Here is a 17,383-nt window from a genome sequence, read left to right on the forward strand (position 1 = left end):
AGAGTTTTGTTGGAACTCAGTTCTGGCCTGCCGTACTTCTGTGCTCCACCCACCTGCTCTCATACTACAATGCGTTATTCCCTTAGACTCATGTTTTATTATTTGATGTTTGCATGGTAAATTAACATATACTCAAATAAAAACAGCAAATGAGGTGGTCTTCTTCCTTTCTACGATGCTACACGCTACATGATCAGTTCCTTGGTTCCTCCCCAATATATATACCCAGAGTCTTGCCAGTCGGGTCACGTGCTGGTCACGTGCACTGCATGCAGGTCGTATGCGCTGCGTGCACGCCACACATAGTGGCAGAAAGTGAGATGCACTTCTGTCTTGCGGGCCGCACAAATAGCAAGTGTGGAATACTTGTGTAGTACTTCTGAGGCACGTCACTTGTACAATGCCCGTGCGTCACTCATGCGTCTTACTGTCATTGCAAAAAGCCCCTATTAGCCGCACTGCTGACGTGGTTCAGGCGTACAAAAGGAGTGCGGGTCCCATACATAGTGTATGCATTCTTGATTTGTCGTAAGACCTGTAGAATTTGCATGTGCAGGACCAAAAGTCTCCACGGGCAGTCTGTGACCTTCTACGGTGCTGAACACATGCAAGTGTCGCACAAGTCTCAAGCACGGTTTTGGCAAAATTTTTTTACCGTAGACCGCCCATAGCAGCACGTACGGCGGGTTGTGAGTGAGGCTTAAGACCTTTTACCTGACTACATGCTGTGAATTCCACTGCCAATTCTTGTGATGTGACTGAAAAACCTTTTGTGTCACAGGTCTGCTACAGGTTTGTCTCTTTGAAGGCAACAGTGCAGAACTTGCTTTGTCATTCCCAGGCTCCTTTCCTCCAGGCTCTCCTCAGGCCCTAACACATATCTTTTAAATACTAACTAATTGTATCCTAATTATTTTTGTCATGTGCATCAAGAGGGATTAATGCTGTAGACATTTTGCAATAAAGGTAAAAAAAATAATAGATTTCTTAATTTATTCATAACTTTGTAGCAAAAAAAGCAGCAGCAGGTTTAAACACAGAGCCCTGGGAAAACAGCACTTTGCGCACGCAGAAAAGCCCAAATTACCCTGTATCACGACAGAAAAAGCCCAAATTCAGAAATGCAGGGTGTAGCACAAATTATGTAATTGAAAGGCCTGCCTCTGCTTCAGTCTCACTATTAGAGAATGTGTCTTACTGAGGATCAGGTCATGTGACTCTCAGAGAGATGATCTTACCCCAGTGTCTCCAGTTTACAGTGAGGATTCTCCAGTACAGCAGAGAGACGCTTCACTCCTGAGTCTCTGAGTTTATTCCCAGACAGATTCAGTTTTCTCAGGTGTGAGGGGTTTGATCTCAGAGCTGAAGTCAGAGCAGCACAGCCTTCATCTGAGATTTCACAATCACGCAACCTGCAGAGAGACAATGACACACTCTTCACTCTCTCAGTTCAGGACACACAGATCAGTTCAGCAGGAACTTTTTCATCAAAGAGGCACTGCAGTCTTTAATCACAATGAAATACAGAAACTTCATCATGAATTATACAAGAGCAATAACTAAATAAAAAAATATATATATTTAGTGTGTGTGTGTGTGTGTGTGTGTGTGTGTGTGTGTGTGTGAGCTCCATGAGAATGATTCCTCTTGACTGTAAAAACTCGGCGGTGGAACATGTCGTATCTTTTCACATGCAGGTTTTTATGTTTCTTAATAACTGAGATGAAACCCTCGATATAAGTTTTAAATGTAAACATGGTGATAGCAGCTACACTGTGTTCACCAGGACTGAAAGCCTGAGATGTTTCCAGTGTGGGGACATCGGGGATAAGAAGTTGAGTTGGTGGCACAGAGCTGTGCAGTCGGGGAGCTCAGGGGGCGACACGGCCGAGATACAGCACCAGCAGGGCGGAGACAGTCAGCAGGAGAGCAGAAGAGGTCAGTGCTGAGCCCAGCAGTAATGCTAACGATGCTTACACTGCAAACAATCCTGATGCTAATGTTAATGCTTGTACAGATGCCAATTCTAACACTGGTGCTGGCAATAGCATCGCTGCTAAACCTGAGGTGACTCCAGATGTGAGCAGTAGTGCTAGTGGTGATACCGGCCTTAATGCCGACACTGAGACTGTCACTAATCCCACAAAGCTGCAGCAGGAGAACACACAAGACTCCAACTCAAGAAACATGGAGTCAAGAAACTTGGCAAAGGTGGAGAAAACTTAGATAAAGAAGAAAAACATATGGAAAGAGTAAGAAGTTGAGAAAATGCCAATCATCCCAAAAGCCCCAGTGAATCAGTAAAGAGTGTAATGTGAGACAGTGAAAGAGCAGAGTGCAGTCGAGGTGCTACAGGAGAACAGCTCACACACATGGAGGAGGGTGAGATCTCCTCAGATGAGGTGAGTTACTCTGACTGCTCAGGTGTGTCAGAAACACAGCCAGATGACATGAACTCCATCACTCAGATCAACCGCTTTCTAGAACAGACTAAAGGAAAAAGGACTATTTCACTGTCGAGTTCCTTCCCTGATAAGTTCATGAAATCAGCACAACACGTCACCAAGAAAGAGAACCTGAAGGTGCTGTCACCGTGAAGAACATTTCAACTCAGGAAATGGACATCAGCGGGACGAGAGACTCTTCTCAGTTAGTCGTGGACACGATCTATCTGCTCCTCTTTCTTGTGTTCTGGACTTTTCACTGTCGTTTCTGTTTCCACACATGAGATTGGACTGAAAACTCTGTGTCATGGACATTGAGAGACTGGACATGTCAGTGTGGAGTCAGTACACTCCTGCATCCTGAGCAAACACTGGACAAACACTTGGATTTATAAACTCCATCTACTGCAACTTGGATATCTGATCTTGATTTCCAGGCTTTCAAAATGAGAACAGACTGCAATGGGTTCTGGGTTTTAGGGTGGGGGGTTGATTGGTGTTTATAAATATGTAAATTTGTCAGACTGATGAATGAAAGACATCAAAAAAGTCAGAGTCTCTCTCCCCTTCCTTTCCATAAACAAAAACATCTGGGTTCACAACAAAAATCATGTTTGTTTTCGGTCATGTACGATCCAAAATTATGTCGATAAATACATCTAACTGAGGATCAGGTCATGTGACTCTCAGAGAGATGATCTTACCCCAGTGTCTCCAGTTTACAATGAGGATTCTCCAGTACAGCAGAGGGACGCTTCACTCCTGAGTCTCTGAGTTTATTCCCAGTCAGATCCAGTTCTCTCAGGTGTGAGGGGTTTGATCTCAGAGCTGAAGTCAGAGCAGCACAGCCTTCATCTGAGATTTCACAATAACTCAACCTGCAGAGAGACAATGACACAGTCTTCACTCTCTCAGTTTATATAATTTGCATGGATTACTGCACTTTTATATCTGGAATATACTGTGGAGTTTAAATTATTTATGGTTATTATGTTTACAGCATTTAGCCGACGCCCTTATCCAGAGCGACTTATAGAAGTGTGTGTAGGCGTCACTACATGCAAATCAGTTGTACCAGGAACACACTTCACACATTACAGGTGATCAACTTAAGCAAAAAAGTAGGAAGAAAATCAGCCTTTCTGTCAGAAATGTTCAGTTCAATTTGGCTTCCACAGACATTTACACACAACTCTACAAAAAATATTCATAAATGAGGTGTGTGTGTGTGTGTATGTGAGAGAGAGAGATGAAATTTACAAGACCAATCAGGGCTGAGTTTCCAAAATCATTGCGAAGTTGAGATCATTGTAACTGGGACAGAGAGAGTTCAAAGTGATGCTCGCTCTACCATTAAACAATGATGTTTGTGTTTTTGGGAAACTCGGCCCTGATCTGTTTATACTACTACAAACACTGAATACAGAAATACTGTGATCAGATCAGGAAAAAACAGCAATGTGGAATGAAATGTAATGATTTTCCTCCTCAGGATATTTGATGCTGAACCTAAAACCTCTGCTTCAGTCTTACTATTAGAGAATGTGTCTTACTGAGGATCAGGTCATGTGACTCTCAGAGAGATGATCTTACCCCAGTGTCTCCAGTTTACAGTGAGGATTCTCCAGTACAGCAGAGAGACGCTTCACTCCTGAGTCTCTGAGTTCATTCCCAGTCAGATTCAGTTCTCTCAGGTGTGAGGGGTTTGATCTCAGAGCTGAAGTCAGAGCAGCACAGCCTTCACCTGAGATTTCACAATTACGCAACCTGCAGAGAGACAATGACACACTCTTCAATCTCTCAGTTTATATCATTTGCATGGATTACTGCACTTTTATATCTGGAATATACTGTGGAGTTTAAATTACTTATTGTTATTATGCTTACAGCATTTAGCCGACGCCCTTATCCAGAGCGACTTATAGAAGTGTGTGTGGGCGTCACTACATGCAAATCAGTTGCACCAGGAACACACTTCACACATTACGGGTGATCAACTTAAGTACAAACTTACAAAGAAAATCAGCCTTTCTCTCAGAAATTTTTAGTTCATTTTGGTTTACACAAATATTTACACACAATTTTACAAAAAGATTGATAAATGAGACCCTGTGTGTGTGTGTGTGTGTGTGTGTGTGTGTGTGTGTGTGTGTGTGTGCGCGCACGCGTGAGTGAAAGTGATCAAATTTACAGTGCCTTGAAAAAGTATTCATACCCCTTGAACTTTTTCACATTTTTCCACATTACAACCACGAACTTAAGTTTTTTTTATTGAGATTTTATGTGATCGACCAACACAGAGTAGCACATAATTGTGAAGTGAAATGAAAATGATAAATGGTTTTCACTGCTCATCACCCTGCACACACCATCCCCACTGTGAAACATGGTGGTGGCAGCATCATGCTATGGGGATGCTTTTCTTCAGCAGGGACAGGGAAGCTGGTCAGAGTTGATGGGAGGATGGATGGCGCTAAATACAGGGCAATCCTGGAAGAAAACCTGTTGGAGGCTGCAAAAGACTTGGGACTGGGAAGGAGATTCACCTTCCAGCAAGACAATGACCCTAAACATACAGCCAGAGCTACAATGGAATGGTTTAGATCAAAGAATATTAATGTGCTAGAATGGACCAATCAAAGTCCAGACCTAAATCCCATTGAGCATCTGTGGCAAGACTTGAAAATTGCTGTTCACAGACTCTCTCCATCCAATCTGACTGAGCTTGAGCTATTTTGCAAAGAAGAATGGGCAAAAATTTCAGTGTCTAGATGTGCAAAGCTGGTAGAGACATACCACAAAAGACTTGCAGCTGTAATTGCAGCAAAAGGTGGCACTACAAAGTATTGACGCAGGGGGGCTGAATACTAACGTACACCACATTTTTTCAGATTTTTATTTGTTTAATATTTTGAAGACCATTTTTCATTTTCATTTCACTTCACAATTATGTGCTAATCTGTGTTGGTCTATCACATAAAATCTCAATAAAAAACTTTTAAGTTGGTGGTTGTAAGGTGGAAAAATGTGAAAAAGTTCAAGGGGTATGAATACTTTTTCAAGGCACTGTAAAAGATGAATCAGGGCTGAGTTTACAGAAATCACTGTGAAGTTGAGGTCATTGTAACTGGGAGAGAGAGAGTTCAAAGTGATGCTCGCTCTACCATTATACAATGATGTTTGTGTTTTTGGGAAACTCGGCCCTGATCTGTTTATACTACTACAAACACTGAATACAGAAATACTGTGATCAGATCAGGAAAAAACATCAATGTGGAATTAAATGCAATGATTTTCCTCCTTAGGATATTTGATGCTGTACCTAAAACCTCTGCTTCAGTCTCACTGTTAGAGAATGTGTCTTACTGAGGATCAGGTCATGTGACTCTCAGAGAGAAGATCTTACCCCAGTGTCTCCAGTTTACAGTGAGGATTCTCCAGTACAGCAGAGAGACACTTCACTCCTGAGTCTCTGAGTTTATTCCCAGTCAGATCCAGTTCTCTCAGGTGTGAGGGGTTTGATCTCAGAGCTGAAGTCAGAGCAGCACAGCCTTCATCTGAGATTTCACAATCACTCAACCTGCAGAGAGACAATGACACACTCTTCACTCTCTCAGTTCAGGACACACAGATCAGTTCAGCAGGAACTTTTTCATCAAAGAGACACTGCAGTCTTTAATCACAATGAAATACAGAAACTTAGTCATGAATTATACAAGAGCAATAACTAATTAACAAATTCTGTGTGTGTGTGTGTGTCTGGCAGCTCCATGAGAATGATTCCTCTTGACTGTAAAAACTCGGCAGTGAAACATGTCGTATCTTTTCACATGCAGGTTTTTATGTTTCTTAATAACTGAGATGAAACCCTCGATATAAGTTTTAAATGTAAACATGGTGATAGCAGCTACACTGTGTTCACCAGGACTGAAAGCCTGAGATGTTTCCAGTGTGGTGACATCGGGGATAAAAAGTTGAGTTGGTGACACAGAGCTGTGCAGTCGGGGAGCTCAGGGGGCGACACGGCCGAGATACAGCACCAGCAGGGCGGAGACAGTCAGCAGGAGAGCAGAAGAGGTCAGTGCTGAGCCCAGCAGTAATGCTAACGATGCTAATGCTAATTCTAACACTGGTGCTGGTGATAGCATCGCTGCTAAATCTGAGGTAACTCTGTGGTGATTTTATGTGCACAAAAACATACACACCTGAAGTAATCACAAATGTATTGATTCATATAACCACACATGCACTAATTTCCTTTTATGATGATTATAGATTAATTCAAAAGTATGTTAATTTGAATAAATGAAGTTAATTCTATTAAAAGTCATAATAAATTGGGTTATGAATGATCATAATTACAGTAAAATACAGCAAAGACATTGTTTATACTGAAGGTTGTTTTGTGCTAAGTGTATTATTCTGACTCCAACACCTGGAGCATTATCATATGTGGGAATGAGAAAGCCAAGACCATGTGGAATTAACCAGCTGTTCATTCTGGAGTGTGTGCATACCGACGGAGTACTTTTATCAGGCCGTTCTAAATTGGGCAGTGTTAGAAGCTGCAGAGTGCATTTTCTTTTTTTAAAATTATATGGAGTAGCAGACTGATCAAGGCCACGAGTGGTTTATTCGCACCTGCAGCCTGTATTAGCCTTAAACTTGATCTGAACTCAGTCATTTTGAATCATGTACTGTACGCTCTGAATGCTGAGTTGTTTATACTATACCCCATCTTATTGTATGCTTTGACTCTTTCTGAATTAAACGTTCATACAAAATATGAGAAGCGTGAGATGTATTGCCCAATAGAAGATGTTGAAGTGGTACGACGTGACATGAAAACCAATGAAATTATTTGTATACACTGTTTTGTCCTTGAGACAGTATGAAATGAGAACTTTGTCATTTTTGAGTCGGTTCAATCTGCAGACGGAACTCAGCTTTTACTGGTTGAATAAAAGTCTAAACCTTTCTGCAACTTCTTGGACTTTGAATCATTTTTTGTTTGGAGACTTGGAGAGTTTCCACGACAACTCCAGATGTTAGCAGTAGTGCTAGTGGTGATACCAGCCTTAATGTCGACACTGAGACTGTCACTAATCCCACAAAGCTGCAGCAGGAGAACACACAAGACTCCAACTCAAGAAACATGGAGTCAGGGAACTTGGCAAAGGTGGAGAAAACTTAGTTAAAGAAGAAAAAATATGGAAAGAGTAAGAAGTTGAGAAAATGCCAATCATCCCAAAAGCCCCAGTGAATCAGTAATGTGAGACAGTGAAAGAGCAGAGTGCATTAGAGGTGCTACAGGAGAACAGCTCACACACATGGAGGAGGGTGAGATATCCTCAGATGAGGTGAGTTACTCTGACTGCTCAGGTGTGTCAGAAACACAGCCAGATGACATGAACTCCATCACTCAGATCAACCGCTTTCTCGAACAGACTAAAGGAAAAAGGACTATTTCACTGTCGAGTTCCTTCCCTGATAAGTCCAAGTTCATAAAATCAGCACAACATGTCACCAAGAAAGAGAACCTGAAGGTGCTGTCACCGTGAAGAACATTTCAACTCAGGAAATGGACATCAGTGGGACAAGAGTGTTAGGGATTTGCTGGGATTCGAACCTGGTTCGTTGGTGTGATAATCCAGCAAACCCCCACTAGGCCACCAGGGGGATGACTCAAATGCAGAGGCGTGAGGCAGAAGTAGAAAAAGTATCAAACAACAGTTTATTTACACTATGTACAATATTTACAATCCGATGAAAAAACAAAAAAAAAGAAAATCCAAAAGCTCAGAAGATAACAAAAATAAAAATATCCAAAGGTACAAAACAAAAGCCAAAAAACCAGAAAAGCAAAGTGCAAAACAAAGAACACAGTACAGAGGAAACTGGAGATAAACATAACAGCACAAAGACTCCGTGACAAGAGGACTGAACTCAGGGGGTATAAATACACAAACTAAATTGAACACAGGTGAAAAATAATCAGGACTAAACAGGCAATTAACACAGACACAAAACACAGGAACAGTGGTGGCCTCTAGAGGCCAAAACAAACATGACACACAAAGGAAATAACAGCAGCCTCTACAGGCCAAAACAGTCCCAGTCCTAACAGGACCCCCCCCCCCAGGAGCGTCTCCTGACGTTCCCAGGGTGATCCGGATGGGCCGAATGGAAGTCCCGACACAGTTCTTTATCTAGGGCATCCCGAGCAGGAACCCAGCAGCGCTCCTCAGGACCATAGCCCTCCCAGTCCACCAGATATTGCAACCCGCCGCGGACCCGGCGGGAGTCAAGCAGGCGATGCACAGTGAACACAGTCTGACCCTGGAAGATGTGGGGGGGTGGGGGGGTTCCTAGGGGCAGGGGCATACGTAGACGTCAGTATGGGCCGCAACAGGGAAACATGGAAAGTGGGGTTGATCCTTAGAGTCCGGGGCAACTGGAGCCGGTAGGAGACAGGGTTCACCCTGTGCTCCACCTTGAAGGGGCCAATGTAGCGAGGAGCAAGCTTGCGGTTCTCCACCCGCAGCGGAAGGTCCTTAGTGGACAGCCAAACCCACTGCCCAGGGCGGAAAGCATGTGCAGGTCTTCTATGGCGGTTGGCCTGAGTCTGGTTGGTTCTGGAGGTCTGTATGAGGGTCTTCCTGACCTTGCTCCAGGTCTTGCGACACCGTCTCACATATTGGTTGACCGAGGGCACCCCCGCGTCCTCCTCCTGGTCCGGGAACAGAGGTGGCTGGAACCCGAATTGGCACTGGAATGGCGACAGCTTGGTGGCCGATGACTGCAGGGTGTTGTGGGCGTACTCCGCCCATGGCAGCCAGGTGCTCCACGATGTCGGGTTATCCATAGCCAGGCCTCGCAGGGTGGTTTCCAGGTCCTGGTTGAGCCTCTCCGTCTGACCATTGGACTGTGGGTGAAACCCAGAGGAGAGGCTGGCAGTGGCTCCGATGACCTTGCAGAACCTGTGCCACACTCGGGAGGAGAACTGGGGCCCTCGGTCTGAGACGATGTCCTGTGGGAGACCAAAGACTCGGAAGACATGATTAAACATAAGTTTAGCTGTTTCAAGAGCAGAGGGGAGTTTGCACAGTGGTATGAAGCGGCAGGCCTTGGAGAATCTGTCAACTATGACCAAAATGACCGTGTTACCTTGTGACTCAGGGAGACCCGTGATGAAGTCGACTGCCACGTGGGACCAGGGATGCCGGGGAATGGTCAGAGGATGCAGAAGACCCTGGGGACGCTGTCGCGGGTTCTTGGTTCTGGTGCAAACCTCACAGGACAGGACAAATGACCTTACTTCCTTCTCCATGTTAGGCCACCAGAAGCGTCTTTTCAGGAAGTCCAGGGTCCTCCGAGCTCCCGGGTGGGCGGTGAGAGGGGAAGAGTGACCGCACTGGAGAACCTTGGCCCGGGCTTGATGTGGGACGTACAAGAGGCCCGGTGGCCCCGTCCCAGGACCGGGGTCCTGGCGTTGGGCTCGTCGGACAGCCTCCTCAATACCCCAGCAGACAGGGGCCACAATCCGGGACACAGGGATAATAGGCCCGACTTCACTCTCCCTGTTAGTGGCAGAGAACAGCCTGGACAGTGCATCAGGTTTGGTGTTCTTGGAGCCGGGGCGGTACGAGAGGGTGAAGTCAAACCGACTGAAAAACAGGGCCCACCTAGCCTGTCGAGGGTTCAGTCTCTTGGCTTGCTGGAGGTACTCCAGGTTCTTGTGGTCAGTCCAAACCAGGAATGGATGTTGCGCTCCCTCCAGCCAGTGCCTCCACTCCTCAAGGGCCAGTTTGACCGCTAGCAGTTCTCGATCCCCCACATCGTACCGGGACTCCGCAGGACTCAGGCGGTGGGAGAAGTAAGCGCAGGGGTGCAGCTTACCTTCCGAACGTTGAGAGAGCACCGCGCCGACACCACTGTCCGAGGCGTCCACCTCCACGATGAATGGTTGTGAGGTGTCCGGGAGGACCAGAATGGATGCCGTGCAGAAGCGGTCCTTAAGGTCTTTGAATGCCTTTTCCGCCTGAGGAGACCAGACATAAGATCCACCTGTCCCTTTGGTGAGGTCCGACATGGGTGCTGCTACAGAACTGAAGTTCCTGATGAACTTGCGGTAGAAGTTAGCGAATCCTAAGAACCGCTGAACCTCCTTAATGGACTTGGGAGTAGGCCAGTCCCGGACGGCCAGGGTCTTGGCAGGGTCCATTTGGAGTTGGCCTGTCCGTACAATAAATCCCAGAAAGGAGACCTCGGGAACATGAAATTCGCATTTCTGGGCCTTGGCGAACAGATTGTTCTGTAGCAGCCTCTGGAGAACCTGGCGGACATGGTGGCGGTGCTCCTGCATGGTCTTGGAAAAAATAAGGATGTCATCGAGGTAGACAAAAATGTACAGGTTAATCATGTCCCTTAAGACATTGTTGATTAGGGCCTGAAAAACAGCTGGTGCGTTGGTGAGTCCGAAGGGCATCACCTGGTATTCGTAGTGCCCAGACGGGGTGTTAAAGGCAGTCTTCCACTCGTCTCCCTGTCGGATACGGATGAGGTGTTATGCGTTCCGTAGGTCCAACTTGGTGAAGACGGTGGCACCTTGGAGCAGGTCGAAAGCTGTGGACATCAGCGGAAGGGGATATCGGTTGCGCACAGTGATCTTGTTCAGGCCCCTGTAGTCAATACATGGTCGGAGCCCCCCATCCTTCTTGCCGACAAAGAAGAAGCCGGCACCAGCAGGTGAGGTGGAGGGTCGAATGAACCCAGAGACCAGGGCATCTTTGAGGTATTCCTCCATGGCCTTGCGTTCTGGCTGAGAGAGGGAAAACAGTCTGCCATGAGGAGGGGTAGTCCCAGGGAGCAAGTCGATGGCACAGTCGTAGGTCCGGTGCGGAGGAAGAACAGCGGCCCTGCTCTTGCTGAATACCTCCTTGAGATCCCAGTACTCTGTGGGAACTTGAGATAACTCGGTGAGATCAGGGGGCTCGGAAGGAGACACAGGAGAGCTAGAGAGCAGACAAGAGGCATGGCATGCAGGGCCCCATTCCACAACCTGGCTAGTTACCCAGTCTATGTGAGGGTTGTGGCAAGTAAGCCAAGGAAGGCCTAGAATAACTGGGAACTCAGGTGAAGGAATCAGGTGCAGGGATATTTCTTCCTTGTGACCTTGAGACTGGAGGAAGACTGGAGAAGTAACTTGGGTGACTCTTCCATCACCTAACGCTTGGCCATCGAGGGCAGACACAGACAGTGGGACTTCAAGAGGTGCAGTCGGAATATTGATGCTTTGGGCGAAGTGAATATCCATAAAGTTCCCAGCCGCCCCTGAGTCTATCAAAGCTTGACAAGAGTGGACAGACTCACCCCAGGAGATGGAGACCGGGATGTAGATTCCTTGGCCAGGGAGTCCGGGAGAGAGGGTAGGCCCCGTCACAACCCTCCCTCGGCTGGACGGGGCAGTCCTTTTCCCAAGAGTTCGGGACATGATGCTCGGAAGTGACCAGGCTTGCCACAGTAGATGCAGCACTTATCCCTCCTTCTGCGCTCCCTCTCAGATGCGGAGAGGTGAGTACGACCCACTTGCATGGGTTCTGGACAGTCACTGAAGGAGGTAGATGGTTTCCAGGTAGAGGTAGGGAGGCTGGGGGGGCTCAAGGCTTGGTGGCGTTCTCTCATCCTGTTGTCCAGACGAATAGCATGTGAGATGAGGGTTTCGAGGTCACTTGGGCATCCAATAGAGGCCAGACCGTCCTTGATGGGGTCAGACAGACCATGGTGGAAGGCTGACACCAGGGCAGTCTCGTTCCATCCACTTACTGCTGCGAGCGTCCGGAACGAGATGGCGTAATCTGCGACGCTTCCTCCTTGCTGGATGGACATGAGCTTTCGGGCTGCGTCGGTACTGATGTCTGCCTGATCGAAGACCCGAAGCATCTCTTCAGAAAACAGCTGGAAATCAAAGCACTCAGGTCCCTGTCTCTGCCAGATAGCAGTAGCCCAGGCTCGCGCCTTACCAGCTAATAAGGTTATCACAAAGGCAATCTTGCGGCGATCCGTAGTGTAGGTGGTAGGCTGAAGCTCAAAGGTGAGTTGACACTGGGTAAGGAACTCTCGGCACTCACTGTGCTTGCCGTCATACCTCTGTGGTGCAGGAAGGCTGGGTTCGCGAGGTGAAGAAGGCAGCATGGCAGGAGGCACTGGAGCAGGAGCGGGATCAGGAGCAGGAGCTGGATCAGGATGAGGAGATGCAGGCAGAGATGTCAGCTGTGCCAGGGTTTTCCCAATTTGCTGAAGCAGTTCCTCGTGGCGAGCAAGGGCCTCACGTTGGCTGGTGAGCATACGTCCATGAGCGTCCATGGTCGCTCCGAAGCGTGTCGGAGCTGCCATAATTCCCTGAAGGTTGGCCGGGTAGACAGTTGAAGCAGCCTCTGCTGAGTCGGTCATGACGGAGTCTTTCTGTTAGGGATTTGCTGGGATTCGAACCAGGTTCGTTGGTGTGATAATCCAGCAAACCCCCACTAGGCCACCAGGGGGATGACTCAAATGCAGAGGCGTGAGGTGGAAGTAGAAAAAGTATCAAACAACAGTTTATTTACACTATGTACAATATTTACAATCCGATGAAAAAACAAAAAAAAAGAAAATCCAAAAGCTCAGAAGATAACAAAAATAAAAATATCCAAAAGGTACAAAACAAAAGCCAAAAAACCAGAAAAGCAAAGTGCAAAACAAAGAACACGGTACAGAGGAAACTGGAGATAAACATAACAGCACAAAGACTCCGTGACAAGAGGACTGAACTCAGGGGGTATAAATACACAAACTAAATTGAACACAGGTGAAAATAATCAGGACTAAACAGGCAATTAACACAGACACAAAACACAGGAACAGTGGTGGCCTCTAGAGGCCAAGACAAACATGACACGCAAAGGAAATAACAGCGGCCTCTACAGGCCAAAACAGTCCCAGTCCTAACAGAGAGACTCTTCTCATTTAGTTGTGGGCACGATCTATCTGCTCCTCTTTATGGTGTTCTGGACTTTTCACTGTCTTTTCTGTTTCCACACATGAGACTGGACTGAAAACTCTGTGTCATGGACATTGAGAGACTGGACATGTCAGTGTGGAGTCAGTACACTCCTGTATCCTGAGCAAACACTGGACGAACACTTGGATTTATAAACTCCATCTACTGCAACTTGGATATCTGATCTTGATTTCCAGCCTTTCTATTTGCATGGACTTGTAAAGGTGTTCTGAGTGTGGACTTTCTGCTGACATCGACTTCAAAATGAGAACAGAGTGCAGAGGGTTCTGGGTTTTAGGGTGGGGGGGATGAATGGTGTTGTTTATAAACATGTAATATGGGGCGGCACGGTGGTGTAGTGGTTAGCACGATCGCCTCGCAGCAAGAAGGTTCTGGGTTCGAACCCAGTGGCCGGCAAGGGCCTTTCTGTGTGGAGTTTGCATGTTCTCCCTGTGTCTGCGTGGGTTTCCTCCAGGTGCTCTGGTTTCCCCCACAGTCCAGAGACATGCAGTTAGGTTGACGTGGGGCGGCCTTGGGCTGAGGTGCCCTTGAGCAAGATACCGAACCCCTGACTGCTCCCCGGGCGCTCTGGTGTGGCTGCCCACTGCTCTGAGAGTGTGCGTGTGTTCACTGCTTCAGATGGGTTAAATGCAGTGGATGAATTTCACTGTACTTGAAGTGTGCATGCGACAAATAAAGGTTTCTTCTTCTTCTTAAATATGTTTCACATAAATATTTACATGTTAAATACGAATGTAAGACCTCATAAAAGTCAAAGTCTCTCTCTCTCACTTTTCCTTCCTAAAAAAAAAGAACTCTGGGCCCCAAAAAATCATGTTTATTTTCTTTTCATGTACAATCTAAAATTAGCAGCAAATGTTAAATATGTCTTAGATCAGGTCATGTGACTCTCAGAGAGATGATCTTACCCCAGTGTCTCCAGTTTACAGTGAGGATTCTCCAGTACAGCAGAGAGACGCTTCACTCCTGAGTCTCTGAGTTTATTCACAGACAACTCCAGTTTTCTCAGGTGTGAGGGGTTTGATCTCAGAGCTGAAGTCAGAGCAGCACAGCCTTCATCTGAGATTCCACAATAACGCAACCTGCAGAGAGACAATGACACACTCTTCACTCTCTCAGTTTATATAATTTGCATGGATGACTGCACTTTTATATCTGGAATATACTGTGGAGTTTAAATTACTTATTGTTATTATGTTTACAGCATTTAGCCGACGCCCTTATCCAGAGCGACTTATAGAAGTGTGTGTGGGCGTCACTACATGCAAATCAGTTGTGCCAGGAACACACTTCACACATTACGGGTGATCAACTTAAGCACAAAAGTAAGAAGAAAATCAGCCTTTCTGTCAGAAATGTTTAGTTCATTTTGGTTTACACAAATATTTACACACAATTTTATGAAAAGATTGATAAATGAGACCCTCTGTGTGTGTGTGTGTGTGTGTGTGTGTGTGTGTGTGTGTGTGTGTGTAAAATCAAATTTAAAAGATGAATCAGGGTTGAGTTTACAAAAATTACTGCGAAGTTGAGATGATTGTAACTGGGAGAGAGAGAGTTCAAAGTGATGCTCGCTCTACCATTAAACAATGATGTTTGTGTTTTTGGGAAACTCGGCCCTGATCTGTTTATACTACTACAAACACTGAATACAGAAATACTGTGATCAGATCAGGAAAAAACATCAATGTGGAATTAAATGTAATGATTTTCCTCCTCAGGATATTTGATGCTGAACCTAAAACCTCTGCTTCAGTCTCACTCTTAGAGAATGTGTCTTACTGAGGATCAGGTCATGTGACTCTCAGAGAGATGATCTTACCCCAGTGTCTCCAGTTTACAGTGAGGATTCTCCAGTACAGCAGAGAGACGCTTCACTCCTGAGTCTCTGAGTTCATTCCCAGTCAGATCCAGTTCTCTCAGGTGTGAGGGGTTTGATCTCAGAGCTGAAGTCAGAGCAGCACAGCCTTTATCTGAGATTTTACAATAACGCAACCTGCAGAGAGACAATGACACACTCTTCACTCTCTCAGTTTATATAATTTGCATGGATTACTGCACTTTTATATCTGGAATATACTGTGGAGTTTAAATTACTTATTGTTATTATGTTTACAGCATTTAGCCGACGCCCTTATCCAGAGCGACTTATAGAAGTGTGTGTGGGCGTCACTACATGCAAATCAGTTGCACCAGGAACACACTTCACACATTACGGGTGATCAACTTAAGTACAAACTTACAAAGAAAATCAGCCTTTCTGTCAGAAATATTTAGTTCATTTTGGTTTACACAAATATTTACACACAATTTTACGAAAAGATTGATAAATGAGGCCCTGTGTGTGTGTGTGTGTGTGTGTGTGTGTGTGTGTGTGTGTGTGTGTGTGTGAGCGCGCGTGAGTGAAAGTGATCAAATTTACAGTGCCTTGAAAAAGTATTCATACCCCTTGAACTTTTTCACATTTTTCCACATTACAACCACCAACTTAAAAGTTTTTTATTGAGATTTTATGTGATAGACCAACACAGAGTAGCACATAATTGTGAAGTGAAACGAAAATGATAAATGGTCTTCAAAATTTTCAACAAATAAAAATCTGAAAAATGTGATGTGCATTAGTATTCAGCCCCCCTGCGTCAATACTTTGTAGAGCCACCTTTTGCTGCAATTACAGCTGCAAGTCTTTTGTGGTATGTCTCTACCAGCTTTACACATCTAGACACTGAAATTTTTGCCCATTCTTCTTTGCAAAATAGCTCAAGCTCAGCCAGATTGGATGGAGAGCATCTGTGAACAGCAATTTTCAATTCTTGCCACAGATGCTCAATGGGATTTAGGTCTGGACTCTGACTGGGCCATTCTAACACATGAATATTCTTTGATCTAAACCATTCCATTGTAGCTCTGGCTGTATGTTTAGGGTCATTGTCTTGCTGGAAGGTGAATCTCCTTCCCAGTCCCAAGTCTTTTGTAGCCTCCAACAGGTTTTCTTCCAGGATTGCCCTGTATTTAGCGCCATCCATCTTCCCATCAACTCTGACCAGCTTCCCTGTCCCTGCTGAAGAAAAGCATCCCCATAGCATGATGCTGCCACCACCATGTTTCACAGTGGGGATGGTGTGTGCAGGGTGATGAGCAGTGTTAGTTTTCCGCCACACACAGCGCTTTGCATTTAGGCCAAAAAATTCAACTTTGGTCTCATCTGACCAAAGCACCTTCTTCCACATGTTTGCTGTGTCCCCTACATGGCTTCTTATGCCTGTCTTTCAACAATGGCTTTCTTCTTGCCACTCTTCCAAAAAGGCCAGATTTGTGGAGTGTACGACTTATAGTTGTCCTGTGCACAGATTCTCCCACCTGAGCTGTGGATTTCTGCAGCTCCTCCAGAGTGATCATGGGCCTCTTGGCTGCTTTCTGACCAGTGCTCTCCTTGCTCGCTCTGTCAGTTTAGGTGGACAGCCATGCCTTTGTAGGTTTGCAGTTGCGCCATACTTTTTCCATTTTTGAATGATGGATTGAACAGTGCTTCCTGAGATGTTAAGAGCTTGGGATATTTATTTTATAACCTAACCCTGCTTTAAACGTCTCCAGAACTTTATCCCTGACCTGTCTGGTGAGTTCTTTGGTCTTCATGATGCTGGTTGTTCTTCAGTGTTCTCTAACAAACCACTGAGGCCTTCACAGAACAAGTGTATTTATGCTGAGAGTAAATTACACATAGTAGGACTCTATTAACTAATTAGATGACTTCTGAAGGCAATTGATTGCACTGGATTGTATTTAGAGGTATCAGAGTACAGGGGGCTGAATACTAATGCACAGCACATTTTTCAGATTTTTATTTGTTTCAAATTTTGAAGACCATTTATCATTTTGG

At 45.6% G+C, this 17,383-nt stretch overlaps 1 pseudogene; it reads right to left on the reverse strand.

Moving 5' to 3' along the window:
• Nucleotides 1-245: 245 nt before the first annotated feature.
• LOC132901033 (NLR family CARD domain-containing protein 3-like) overlaps nt 246-17,383 on the reverse strand; it is a 70,507-nt pseudogene continuing 53,369 nt past the window's right edge.

Source organism: Neoarius graeffei, chromosome 16 (genome assembly GCF_027579695.1).
Source record: "Neoarius graeffei isolate fNeoGra1 chromosome 16, fNeoGra1.pri, whole genome shotgun sequence".
NCBI classification, from domain to species: Eukaryota; Metazoa; Chordata; class Actinopteri; order Siluriformes; family Ariidae; genus Neoarius; species Neoarius graeffei.